A 7,369-nucleotide genomic window follows, 5' to 3' on the forward strand; every position below is an offset into this window, starting at 1 on the left:
GAGGGATTTCCTCATTCGGTGTGGTAGTGACAATGTGGGGATTTGTGACATCTAGTAAGACTTTATCTCCAACCTTAAGTTGATTAGGAGAGGTATCGGGCTTGTTTTGGCGTAGTTTCAGTTTATAATGTGTTCTCGGTTTGTGTACTCGCCATTCGTCTAGCTCCTGTATCCGCAACCTTCATTCTTCATGAATGTGTCCTCTATGATTTTTGGAACATGGCTCGTTAACTTCTTTGAAGTTAATTTCTGCAAAGTCATAATGTCAGTTTTAGTAGATTGGTGTGGACTATTACCTTCAATGTTCGATGTGATGCCAGAATTACGAGCTTGAAGGGTGATCGTTTCGTCTCCCACACGAAGTGTAAGCTCACCTGTGCTAACATCAATAATTGTTTTAGCAGTTGCTAAAAAGGGCCTTCTTAAAATCAAAGGGGTGTTATTATCCTCCTCTATGTCTAGAACAACGAAATCAACGGGACATATGAACTTATCTACTTTCACGAGTACATCTTCAATAATACCCCTAGGGAATCTTATAGTTTTATCTGCCAATTGAATACTCATCCTAGTTTGTTTAAGTTTCCCAAGACCTAGTTGCTTAAACATTTTGTAAGGCATTACATTAATACTAACCCTTAAATCAGCTAATGCATGACTTATATCTAAACTACCAATTAGACAAGGAATTGTAAAACTCCCTGGATCTTTCAATTTGTGGGGTAGCTTATTCTGTAGAATAGCTGAGCAGACTACGTTTAGCTCCACATGCGATGCTTCGTCCAACTTCCGCTTATTTACTAAAAGCACTTTTAAAAATTTCATTGCATTTGGCATCTGCGACAAAGCTTCAATAAACTGTAAGTTAATATGTAATTTTTTCAAAAGTTTAAGGAATTTACCAAATTATTCGTCTGAGCGGTCTTTCCTTGTCGCGTTAGGGTATGGCACATAAGGTTTATATTCGATAGTCACTGGTTTGTTTGTATTTTGACCTACCTCATCTCTCCCTTTGCTTACCACAGTTTCTTGCCTCAGTTCTGGTTCAGGCTCAACGACTCATTTGTCATCTTGGGTATTAATTGCGTTGAGTTGTTCCCTTGGGTTAGGTTCGGTATTACTTGGTAAACTACCTTGTGGTCGTTCGGATATCAGTTTGGAAAGCTGGCCTATCTGAGTTTCGAGTCCTTGGATCGATGCTTGTTGATTTTTAAGTGCTGTCTTGGTATTTTGGAAACGGGTTTCTGACATTGATATGAATTTTGAGAGCATATCCTCAAGGTTCGGTTTCTTCTTTTGCTGATAAGGTGGTTGTTGAAAACCCTGAGGATTTTGTGGCTTTTGATTCCCTTGACCACCCCAGGAGAAATTTGGGTGGTTCCTCCAACCTGCATTATAAGTATTACTGTATGGGTTATTTTGAGATCTAAAGTTATTGTTACCCATATAGTTGACTTGTTCCTCTTCGGTTGTGGGATTGAAGGATTGATATTATGTATGCACACCTCCTCCGCTTGAGTCACACCTCATTACTGGATGTACCTACGCAGAGCCAAGTAAACCATCAATCTTTTTATTTAGATGTTCTACCTGATTTGTCAACATAGTAACTGAGTCGACGTTATAAACGCCGGCTGTTTTTGTTGGCTTAGTCCTCATGACTTGCCACTGATAGTTATTCAGTGACATTTCTTCAATGAATTCATAAGCCTCTTCAGGTGTTTTGTTGTTGATGGTTCGCGCCAATTGCGTCAACCATTTTCCGAGTCGAGGGATTCAGACCATTGTGGAATGTTTGTACTTGCAGCCAAAGCGGTAACCCATGGTGAGGGCACCTTCTCAGTAAATCCTTGTATCTCTCCCATGCATCATAAAGTGTTTCTAAATCCATCTGCACAAAATAAGAGATATCATTAAATAATTTAGCCGTTTTAGCTGGCGAAAAATATTTCAATAAAATTTTCTCGGTCATTTGTTTCCAAGTAGTGATAGACCCTCGTGGTAACGAGTTTAACCACTGTTTAGCTTTGTTTCTCAGTGAAAAGGGAAATAGCCAAAGACAAATGGCATCATCAGAAATGCCATTAATTTTAAATGTATCGCAAAATTCCAGAAAGTTTGCTAAGTGAGCGTTGGGATCTTCATCCTGCAAACCATCAAACTAAACAAACTGATGTATCATTTGAATTGTGTTAGGTTTTAGTTCAAAAGTATTCGCAGCTACAGTAGGTCTAACTATGCTAGATTCAGTTCCTGTTAAAAAAGGTTTAGCATAATCATACATCGTGCATGGAGCAGGATTTTGATTAGCCGCAATTGCAGGAGGTAGCTGATTGCCTTAATTTTCAACCATCTCTTCGGTTGGAGGTTGAGTATCATCTTCTTGCTCATTCTCCATGTATCGTAAGCTGTGCCTTATCTCTCTTTGATTTCTACTAACTGTATGATCGATTTCTTCATCAAAAAGTAATGGTTCCGACGAGTTTCTTTTAGTCATATACTATAAAAATCTACCAAGAGAAAGAATAAGTAAATTAATAAATAGTAATGGTCCCCAACAACGGCGCCAAAAACTTGATCGTGTGATTCGTAACAAGTAATAAATATTTATAATGAAGATCAAACCTAGACTAACTATTATCATGATGCAAAGGCAAGCTCACCTATCGAACAATAGTATAGTAATGGCAAGAACAGGATATCGTACCCAAGGGAACCAAAAGTACTAGCAATAACTATCTTTTTACTATTTAACAGAGAAATAAAGAGGGGTTGTTTATTAAATTGATTAACTAAACTAATTAACTGATTAAACTAAAGCAAAGATAAAATTTGGAAAAAGACTTGAAGAAAAGTAATTGATAAAGATGACACCCAATGAGGAATCCACCTATATTTCACTTGTTATCTCACTATAAACCAGACGATTTATTCACTTGACTTGATCCGTGAGACTCTCTAACCTATATTATTATCTCTTTTGAGACCAATAACGTCTAACCCTCAGTTGAATTAATCAAATTCTCTTTCTTAATTAAAACCCCTAGGGAAGCAGTAAATCGATCTATGGACTCCCATATTAGGTTTCACCCTAATCCGGAAAAATCTTGTAACCCTATTTCTAGGCTCTCGATCAACTCTGCTTAATTATGCCAAATCTACTCTTAGACAGGGACTTTTGCTCCTCTGCATAAGCACATCAAATCATGAATTAATACCCAGAATATTAATAACAAAATCCATCATAGGTTTCAACCCCTTAGGTATCTAAGGGGTTTAGTTCATAATAAAATAAGAGTATATCTCAAAAGTATAAAAATAACAAAACATAAAGAAAACTCTAAAACCCCTGAAGGAATTCTGAGAGAGATCTTCAGTCTTGGAGTAGCTCCGACTTTTAGGATGGATCGTCTGGCTTCCTTCAAGTAATTCCCGGCATATGGCTCTGTACTCTAGAAAATTTCTGGAGGAGGCGGCCCTTTCTAAGTCATACTTAGGGTATTTATATAGGCTTTGGATTGGCTTTCTTCCTCCCTAAGTACTTTTTCGTGTAAAATACAACTCCTTGAAAAGGGACACGCCCGTGTGCCATGGCCGTGTAACGTGTTTGCCAGGCCATGTGAATCGTGAAAGCCTTGGTCCACACCCTCGAAAGACATGGACATGTGAGCAGCCCGTGTGGCAAGGCTTAGCCCATGTCATCTTCTCGATTTGGTCCGTTTTGTCCCTTTTTGGCTCATTTTTGGCTCTTTTTGACTCTTGGTGCTCTCCTGAGTACAAAACATGAAATAACCAAATTGAGAGCACCAAAATCCACAAATCTAGTAATAAAAATCCATAAATATGCTAAGTATTTGGGGTAGAAATATGTATAATTTGGCGTTTATCAAATACCCCCACGCTTAAGCATTTGCTTGTCCTCAAGCAAAACTCTTATTTACTATTTTGAATTCCTTTCAATCACATAATCGTTACTGATAATGTTACAAATTATTCCACAGAAAATCATACAGTGAGAATTCAACTATAGGGGCATTAAAAGCCTCAAACAATCTAAATCAAATATTTTGATAATAAAATCATGGTAATCTCCTTCCTCTAAGTAATTAACTTTAGTCCTAGATATACAAGAGATGACATCTTCACTAAAGATTCACTCAAATCACTCAAAGTGTTTAAGGTTCAAGATTGCACACTCGATTGTCTAACATGAGAAGTTATTACTATAGGCTTGCATGAAAATCAAATCTCCACCACTTGTAAATGATATAATACACAAATCAAAAGGTCTTTTCATGGTTGTAACGGGGTTTAGATTACGGGTATGGATACAAGCTAAAGAGACAAAGGTTATAATCGAGATAATTTCAATATATTACCCCACCATCAAAAACTTAATTACTGAATCACAAACAAATATCTAGAACTATATTACATGAGCTCTTTTTTTTTTTTCATGACAACTTTAGCTTGTTGAGAATTACAATAATAATACTGAGTTTTTTTTTAAAGAACAAATCAAGTCAATACAATATAGAAATCATACTTCATGATTCAGTAACAAAAAATGGTGAACATAGTGAGGTAACAATATTAAATTTAATCTCGATAAAAAAAGGTAAATTAAGTAAGAGTATTTCAACAATAATGGGTTAATGGGTAAATGATGAGGGTTAATCAATAAAAAAAAGGTTAGTAGGCTCAAAGGGGGTTCACTAAGGGTTTAATTATGTGGGAAGGCTTTTTATAGAGTAAGTGGGTTAAATCCTAAGTGCCTTTATCATCTCAATATATCAAATCATACGTGTGATCTCGACATGTATAATCGAATCAAGTTCTAGAATAATAGTTCAATGTTGACACACTCAAACCACAAAAGAAGTGAGCAAGAAAGAAAGCTATATGCTCAAAAACCTCAAAAATCTCACAAAAAAATTGGGTTTTTGATGTCATTCCTGTATACTTAAGATTTCAAGATAAAACCTTAATTTAGAAAAATAATCTAAAAAATTTTAGTTCTCAAAATATAAACTTATCATGCTCGATTCTCTAATGTCCTTTAATCAAATAATCATAACTCATATTTCAAATAGTGATAAATTAACATTTTTGCGATTATGAAACATATAGGGGACTTTATCACCATCTATAAGTTGACTCTATCACCATTGTAACAACTGATCGCATGATTCATAACAAGTAATAAATATTTATAATGAAGATCAAACCTAGACTAACTATTATCAAGACGCAAAGGAAAGCGCACCTATCAAACAATAGTATAGTAGTGGCAAGACCGAGATATCGTACCTGAGGGAACCAAAAGTACTAGTAATAACTATCTTTTTATTATTTAACCTAGAAATAAAGAGGGGTTGTTTATTAAATTGATTAACTGAACTAATTAATTGATTAAACTAAAGCAAAGAGAAAATTTGGAAAAAGACTTGAAGAAAAGTAATTGATAAAGATGACACCCAAGGAGGAATCCACCTAGATTTCACTTGTTATCTGACTCTGAACCAGACGATTTATTTTCTTGACTTGATCCGTGAGAATCCCTAACCTATATTATTATCTCTACTAATAATGTCTAACCCTCAGTTGAATTAATCGAAATCTCTTTCTTAAGTAAAATCCCTAGGGAAGCAGTAAATCGATCTATGAACTCCCATATTAGGTTTCACCCTAATCCAGAAAAATCTCGTAACCCTATTTCTAGGCGCTCGATTAATTCCGCTAAATTATGCCAAATCTACTCTTAGACAGGGAGTTTTGCTCCTCTTCATAAGCACATCAAATCATGAATTAATACCCGGAATATTAACTTAAGCATTAAGAACACATAATTAAGAACAAATCAAGTATTTATCATACAATTCAGATAATAACAAGATCCATCATAGGTTTCAACCCCTTTAGGTATCTAAGGGGTTTAGTTCATAATAAAATAAGAGTACATCTCAAAAGTATAAAAATAACAAAACATAAAGAAAACTCTAAAACCCCTGAAGGAATTCTGAGAGAGATCTTCAGTCTTGGAATAGCTCCGGCTTTTAAGATGGATCGTCTGGCTTCCTTTAAGTAATTCCCAGCGTGCGGTTCTGTACTCTAGAAAAGTTCTGAAAGAGGCGGCCCTTTCTAAGTCATACTTAGGGTGTTTCTATAGGCTTTGGATTGGCTTTCTTCCTCCTTAAGTACTTTTTTGTGTAAAATACAACTCCTTGAAAAAGGGACACGCCCGTGTGCCATGGCCGTGTGACGTGTTTGCCAGGCCATGTGAATCGTGAAAGCCTTGGTCGACACCCTCGAAAGACACGAACGTGTGAGTAGCCCGTGTGGCAAGGCTTAGCCCGTGTCATCTTCTCAGTTTGGTCCGTTTTGTCCCTTTTTGGCTCGTTTTTGGCTCCTTTTGACTCTTGGTGCTCTCCTAAGTACAAAACATGAAATAACCAGATTAAGAGCACCAAAATCCACAAATCTAGTAATAAACATCCATAAATATGCTAACTATTTGGGGTAGAAATATGTATAATTTGGCATTTATCAACACCCCAAACCGGCCTAGACGTTATGGCCGAATCCGGAAGTGTCACAAGATAGGGATTTTGAAAACGGAGTTGTCTCGTCAAAACATTCACATTTTTAATTAAAAATGCCGTTTAGTTAGTCCATTTGCCAAAACTTATTACAGCGAAAGCCTTAAAACAGTTATATTTTGAAAATGCCATCGTGTTTTAGAAAAATCTTTGTTTACATATAAATTGTCATTTTTTAAGAGGGAAGCATTTTGTTTAAGCATGCAATTTAACAACATATAAAACCAAAACCAACAGTTATAAAACCATAAAGTCCAGAGAGTCCCAGAATTACAAACTTTCAAATATAAACCAAAATCATAAATAAACCAAAAATAATTAAGTTTTAACAATTTATAGTTGAGTGGTCACCGCTGAGTCTCTACTGCACCTATCTGCCTAAGTCTGTAGATTACCTGACAAAATAGACAAACAGATGTGAGTTTACATAAACTTAGTGTGTAACCCAACAGAATTAAGCATGCAAACATACAGAATCATATGCACAGTCAGATACAGTACAGTTTTAGTTTCAGATTTAGATATGCAAAATCCTACCCCCATCCTCCACACACCAGCTCTGACCATCCCATCACACCATAGGGGGTTAAAAACAATCACCTATCTCTATACACCATATTGTGCCATTGAGACACATATCAGATAATATGCAGCCAAGTTGCTAGAATAAAGGCGATTAACGCCGAACAAAATACTTCTTCCACAAATAAAAATCCTACCCCAATAGCAGATATAGAATTTTCGATACAGATATAACGAATTAAACATGT

The 7,369-nt window shown here is 35.9% G+C and overlaps 1 non-coding gene across 1 annotated transcript; it reads left to right on the plus strand.

Moving 5' to 3' along the window:
- The first annotated feature begins 1,817 nt into the window (after positions 1–1,817).
- Positions 1,818–1,924, plus strand: LOC128287389 (small nucleolar RNA R71). The gene has a single exon (XR_008278089.1). It is a non-coding gene; the product is annotated as a small nucleolar RNA R71 (small nucleolar RNA).
- The last annotated feature ends 5,445 nt before the right edge of the window (positions 1,925–7,369 follow it).

The sequence above is a fragment of the Gossypium arboreum genome, chromosome 13 (assembly GCF_025698485.1).
Source record: "Gossypium arboreum isolate Shixiya-1 chromosome 13, ASM2569848v2, whole genome shotgun sequence".
Lineage (NCBI taxonomy): Eukaryota > Viridiplantae > Streptophyta > Magnoliopsida > Malvales > Malvaceae > Gossypium > Gossypium arboreum.